At 37.4% G+C, this 6,838-nt stretch overlaps 1 non-coding gene across 1 annotated transcript; it reads right to left on the bottom strand.

Annotated features, from left to right (window-relative positions):
• Positions 1-854: 854 nt before the first annotated feature.
• LOC118660883 lies at positions 855-986 on the bottom strand. The gene has a single exon (XR_004969073.1). It is a non-coding gene; the product is annotated as a small nucleolar RNA SNORA51 (small nucleolar RNA).
• Positions 987-6,838: the final 5,852 nt, after the last annotated feature.

The raw sequence follows: 6,838 nt of genomic DNA on the forward strand, positions 1-6,838 counted from the left end.
CCCAGTGATAGCAAAGAAACAGGGTCCTCAGTCCTACAATCTCAAGGAACCAAATTCTGCCAACTAGAATGAGCTGGCTGCAGGTTCTTCCCAGAGCCTCCCAATAAAAGCCAGCCTAGTAAATACCTTGATTTCAGTCTTATGAAACTCTAAGGCAGTGGTTCTCAACCTTCTGGCCCTTTAAATACAGTTCCTCATGTTGTGACCCAAGCATAAAATTATTTTTGTTGCTACTTCATAACTGTAATGTTGCTACTGTTATGAATCGTAATGTAAATATCTGATATGCAGGATGGTCTTAGGCGACCTCTCTGAAAGGGTCATTCGACCGCCAAAGGGGTCGCGACCCACAGGTTGAGAACCGCTGCTAAGGAGAAAACTCATTTCAGCGCACCCAAATTCCTGACCTATGGAACTGTGAGATAATAAATGAGTCTTGTTTGAGTCACTAAATTTGTGATGATTTGTTATGGCAGGGATTGAAAACTAAAACACCTTTATTATCCATAGGGTATATGTAGGGATATTTCTTCTTTCATATCTGATTTTGGTAATTTGCATCTCCCCTGTTCTGTTCCTTAGAAACCAGGCTGGAGGTTAACAAGATTACCTCCCTAACTAGAGGTTAAAATTTTATAGATCTCAAAGATCTAGCTTTTGGTTTCATTGATTTCCTTTATTATTTACCTGTTCTATTTTTCTCCCTCTTTATTATTTTCTTCCTTTGTGCTTGCTTTGGGTTTATTTTCTCTTTTTTCTAGTTTATTAAAGTAGAAACTTAGATCATCGATTTGAGACCTCTTTTATCTTTATTTATTTATTTATTTATTTATTTATTTATTTATTTATTTTTTCAGTGTTTCCCCATTCACAATACAGACCAGGCAAATAGCCTGAGCTGAGGTGTATATGAGGTGGGTTTACTCTGCCTCCTATTTCTGTACAGTCAGTGTAAGAAAACAGCCTGTGCTAAGTACCAGGAGGCCTGTTTTATTTTTAATATAAGCATTTAATGCTGTAAATTTCTCTCTAAGCACTATTTTAACGCATCCCACACATTTTGATAAGATGTTATCATTTTTATTTAATTCAAAATATGTTCTAACATCTGATGTCTTCCTCTTTAACCCAGGAGACATTTAAAATTGTGTTGTTTAATTTTCAAACATATGGGGAATTTCTAGTTACATTTCTGTTTTTGATTGATCTTTAAATCTGTCATGGCCAGAAAATATTCTCTACGCGATTTTAATGCTTCTAAATTTGTTGAAGGTTTTTTTCTTTCCAGCCTATAATATTCTTGATCTTGGTGAATGTTGCATGTGTTCTTGAAAAGGATGTGTATTCTGTTGTTGTTGGGTAGGGTGTTCTATAAATGACAATTAGGCCAAGTTTGTTGATAGAAATAATTAGGTTCTCTATATTTATATACACTGATTATTATGACCACCTGACGTTTGTAGGCAAATTAGCTGTAATTTCACGCTGAAGTGTCTAGAGGGCCAGACCATTATAAATAAGGAAGCAGGTTGTTTACCACGACAGTAGAAGTGATTTTTTTTTTTCTGAAGATATGGGCAAACAACGCGATTTAACAGCCTTTGAACATGGGATATATTTGAATGTGAGTGGCCAGATTATTATGACCACCTGACGTTTGTAAGCAAATCAGCCGTACACTGCATAGTATGGGATATGGAAGCCGAAGACCTGTTCGAACACCTTTGTTGTCTGCAGTTACCAAGATAAAACGTCTCCAATTCGCACAGGAACACAAAGATTGGACAGTCGAGCTTTGGAAAAAAGTCATGTGGTCCGATGAATCACGTTTCCAGTTGCATCACACAGATGGCAGAGTGAGAATTTGGCGGAAACAGCATGAAAGCATGCACCCTACATGCATGAGTAGAACCCTTCAAGCTGGTGGGGGCAGTGTTATGGCTTGGGGCATGTTTTCCTGGCATGATTTGGGCCCTTTAATTCATGTGGAACAACGTCTGAATAGCACAACATACCTAAGTATCGTTGCTGATCAAGTTCATCCTGTCATGTTGATGGTGTATCCCAGTGGAGATGGCTTCTTCCAACAAGACAATGCGCCATGCCACGGTGCTCGTATTGTGCAGGAGTGGTTTCAAGAACATGAGGGAAAGATATTTTTCCATCCTTTCACTTTGTAATTAAATTGGTAAATCTACACCATTTATATTTAATGCAGTTATTGATATGCTAGGGCTTAAGTCTACTATTTTGTTATTTTTTTCTGTTCTTTTATCTCTCTTTTCTTTTTTTTAAAGTATTTTTACTGAGTTTTAGAGAGAAAGGGAGAGAGAGAGAGAAATTGATGTGATAGCAGAACATTGATTGACTGCCATGTGCGTGCCCCTCACCCAGGATTGAGCCCACAACCCAGGCATGTGCCCTGACTGGGAATCAAACCGGCAACCTTTTAGTGCATGGGATGACTCCCAACCAACTGAGCCACCCCAGCCAGGGATCTTTTCTGCTTTTCTGTTTTCTCTTTCTTGCCCTCCTATAAAGCTACATGAGCAGTTTTAAGAATTCCATTTTGATATATCTATTCTGTTTTTACTATCTCTTTCTATAACTTTATGAGTGATTGTAAATTGACATTGCACTACCTCATTACTGCCAAGGAAGGGGTATGAATTCTGCCTCCACAATAGACTTGAACTAGCACCTCACTGGCTGACGGGGTTAGGAGTATCTTGCTACTGCTTTTCACCTGACTGCTGTTGACATTTGTAAGTGAAAGATGTTACCATTGGTGGTGGTTAAAGTCCTGACTTTCCAGTTGCCTCTTCTGACATCATTCTAGTAAGGAAGGAGAAGTGAACCTCATTACTGCTGAGTGTGGGCAGAAGTCTGGCCTCCTATGTCGTTTCCACAGATACTACAGATGTTGGGGAGCATGAGGGAGACTATCGAGGATAAAATTTCCTGGCTCTCTACTTGGTCTTCTCTGATGCCACCCTGATGGTGGCCAAGGAGGGGTGCATAGGAATTTAAAGTTTCTTTTTAAAAAAATATATATTTTATTGATTTTTTACAGAGAGGAAGGGAGAGGGATAGAGAGTTAGAAACATCAATGAGAGAGAAACATACTGGGGATGTGCCCGCAACCAAGGTACATGCCCTTGACTGGCATCGAACCCGGGACCCTTCAGTCCACAGGCCGACGCTCTATCCACTGAGCCAAACCAGCCGTGCTAAAGTTTCTTATTACTGCCTAAGAAGAGTGGAAATAAAGGCTCCAGCTTAGCCTTTGCAGACCTGTGTGGGGTGGGGCTACAGTTTGTTAATCTTTTTTATTTTCCCTGTGGCATTTAGTTGAGCAATTATTATCTAAGAGTTTTCTGTCTTCCTAGGCTACTCTTTTCTTGTTTCTTTGGATAGAGAAAGAGACTTTCCTTATTTTATTAGAGTTTATTTTGTCTGTGGCTTTTGGCATTTCTGGGTTGCTGGCTGCTTCCACTCCAAGTTTGGTTTTTGAGGCAAAAAAAAAAAAAAAAAAAAAAAAAAAAAAATCCAGGAAAGTCACTATTGTATTATTCCTTGAAACCTGAGATGCCTAGCTGATCTACCTTCTTTTCCCCACCTTCCCAATTTTTTTAAAAGTTTTGTTTTATATATAGTGTCTAAGGAGTTTAGTTGTACTCAGCAGAATAGCTGTGCTTAGCAGGAAAAGTACATCAACTCCATCCTCCCATAAAAAAAGGATTTTAAAATATTTTTCCCAGTTGTCCTATGGCAAAGCAAAAATTGCACAGGAAAAAAAATTAAACAGTAAAGGAAGAAATTATCCAAGGCTATGGCAATAAGAGAGAGAGGCCAGAAGCTAGTGAGAGCTCCATCCCACTGAAACAAAGGCAAGGGGAGCTTTTAAGAGCTGGGGCAGGGGTAGATACTAGGACATCTGTGTTTGCTCATTGGCTTTACCTGAGCAAAAAAAAAAAAAAAAATAGTTTCTTGTATCTTTATAAGAGGAGGTTATTTTACAACTTGGAGCCAGGCAACCACTGAAGCTATTATCCTATCCTCCCACTGAAACAGAAAGATAGGGGTACTATCTTCCTAGATGGTTATATTTCAAAGAGATGGCTCCCAGGTCTTTCAGAAAAACATTCCTGGATTGTAAAACTGTCAAGAAACTTTGTAAAAATTTCTATCTCAAGGAGCAGAGGAAGAATTTATTATTACCGATTTTTGAAAATAAATGTTCTAAGAAAAGGGAGGTCAGAGGCCTGTCGTCAGAAAGTCTACCTACAGTTCAGTCAACCTGAGGGAAATGTTAAGGCTGCCTTGGCTACCTATAGGAGCTAAGTAGCCATCATTAGTCATAGGCATAGCTATTCCTCTTCTTCTGTCACCTATCTGCACATTTCATGGATAATGGGCATAAATATCATTATTGTACATTGTTCTTCCTTCATTCTTTTGATCAACAGAGTTCTGTTCCTCTAATATGCATGTGGGTAGAGGCCTGTTATATAGCATGGTTAGACCCATAAAAGGTAGCTACAACAATACAAACCTATAAGAAAATGTTTATCAGAATCATTTCATTGATCTCCTTGATGGTCTGTGTGATTTCTGTCTTGACTTTATCCCTTGAACTTGTGCTTTCTGATTGGCACATTCAACTGTGTCTCTGTCTTTTCTTGAATGCTCGTCTGTTGCTGATTCTTCTACCTGACTTGCCTATCATATAATGCAGGGAGTCTGATTCCTGGTCGAATATCCCCATTAATGGAATATATCTTTCAATTTAGTCTTTGACAAGACTTTTCTTGTGGGATGAGACACTGACACAGTAACAACCACCACCATACCCACTAGATGCTCAAGTTTAGGGAAGGAGAGTGAGGGCAGCTGGTCAGAGACTACTGAAATCTTATCATTTGCTTATAACATCTCTATACATAATTTATATTCTAACACTCAAGTTTATTTTAAATGAGCAAATGGAAATTAGTAAGCAATGACCATGTATTACAACGTTTTGCAGATCTACTTCTACATACGAAGAATTAAGACAAGAACCAGAATATGTGTATGTATTTCTTACTGAATTTACTACTCAATATGGATATTGGCAGCCTTAAAAAACAAACATCACACATATCTCAGAGGCCACATTCATCTTTTAGATGCTAAAAAGAAAGCCTCGTTTTTAAATACAGAGTTGAGTTGTATCAGAAGTTGTTTAGATCTCCCTTTCTTGGACTGGTTTAAGAAGTAGATGATTCAAAGAAAGGGCTTCTTCCATCAAGAAAGCTTTCGTAAACTTATGAACTCAAAAGCCAATAGAGCAAAGGAATACACTTTTGCGTTTCAAATGGCTCTCGTATAGCAATTATAAAGACAGAGAAATCTTTATTATTCTTGGAGGTTACAGTATATATTACAGTATTTAAAAGTGGCCTGATAACTGGCATTGCTTTATTCTCTTCTTCCAAAGGACCCCCACTGGGGATATGTAACTTAAAGGTGATAACTTAAAAAGCCATAGTGTAGTGTTGCAGAAATTGTGTGAAAAATAAAGAAAAGGGACTTGGCTCTTAGTCTAGTATCGGTGCAACTTAGAGAAATATCCTTTTAATTCCTTAAACTTGATTCAATATATTTGGAAAATATTACACAGAATATTTATTAAGCTTGTATTGGGGGAAATTACAGACATTTAGTCTGTGTTTTAATCAAGCTAAAAGGACTCTTTATACATATTATATATCTTCGATCATGATTTGATGCCTGATATATTTATTTTTTTAAAATATGTTTTATTGAATTTTTTTACAGAGAGGAAGGGAGAGGGATAGAGAGTCAGAAACATCGATGAGAAAGAAACATCAATCAGCTGCCTCCTGCACACCTCCTACTGGGGATGTGCCCGCAACCAAGGTACATGCCCTTGACTGGAATTGAACCTGGGACCTTTCAGTCCACAGGCCGATGCTCTATCCACTGAGCCAAACCAGTCAGGGCTGATGCCTGATATATTTAAATCTAGAATAAAAACTGCCCTTATAAAATTGGATTTGGTTAATAATATACTATTTTATCTCACTAGAGGGCAGTATGACAAGTTAGACTACCTCTAAAATGTTCTGGATGCAAAATTTCCTAGATGAGTCAGAGAAAGGTGAGATAAATTTAAGATAGTTTTTAGAACATTGCATGATTTTTAAGTCTTAGAACACACATCATTAGAATATTTTGTTATAATTACCCCAAAGGCCATTTAGTCAATAAGTGATAGAACCAGGATTTGGAACCAAATTGCCCACAGAGCCTGAGCACCTTCACTCATATGTGATGTACTCAGCTGGGGTGTAGATTTTTAGTGCAAAGATAGATGAGGCCTTTACTAAGCACTAAAGTAATATTAAAGTAAAACATGCGATAAGAAAACATGTCCTAGATCAGTGATGGCGAACCTTTTGAGCTCAGTGTGTCAGCATTTTGAAAAACCCTAACTTAACTCTAGTGCCGTGTCACATATAGAAATTTTTTGATATTTGCAACCATAGTAAAACAAAGACTTATATTTTTGATATTTACTTTATATATTTAAATTCCATTTAACAAAGAAAAGTCAACCAAAAAAAAATGAGTTCATAGGTTCGCCATCACTGTCCTAGACCAAGCTGAATTCTAATTGCTACTTTGTATGTTGTTTATGATTTATAACTATGAAGTTAACTTTTTTTATTGCCTTTTTATTAGGTATTCAAAGATTTTTCACATATACCAATCTTGTTCTTCTAGAAAACAGACTCAGGGAATGAAGCCATGCTATTGATTGACATACTTT

The sequence above is a fragment of the Myotis myotis genome, unplaced genomic scaffold, assembly GCF_014108235.1.
Source record: "Myotis myotis isolate mMyoMyo1 unplaced genomic scaffold, mMyoMyo1.p scaffold_m19_p_7, whole genome shotgun sequence".
Classification (NCBI taxonomy): Eukaryota; Metazoa; Chordata; class Mammalia; order Chiroptera; family Vespertilionidae; genus Myotis; species Myotis myotis.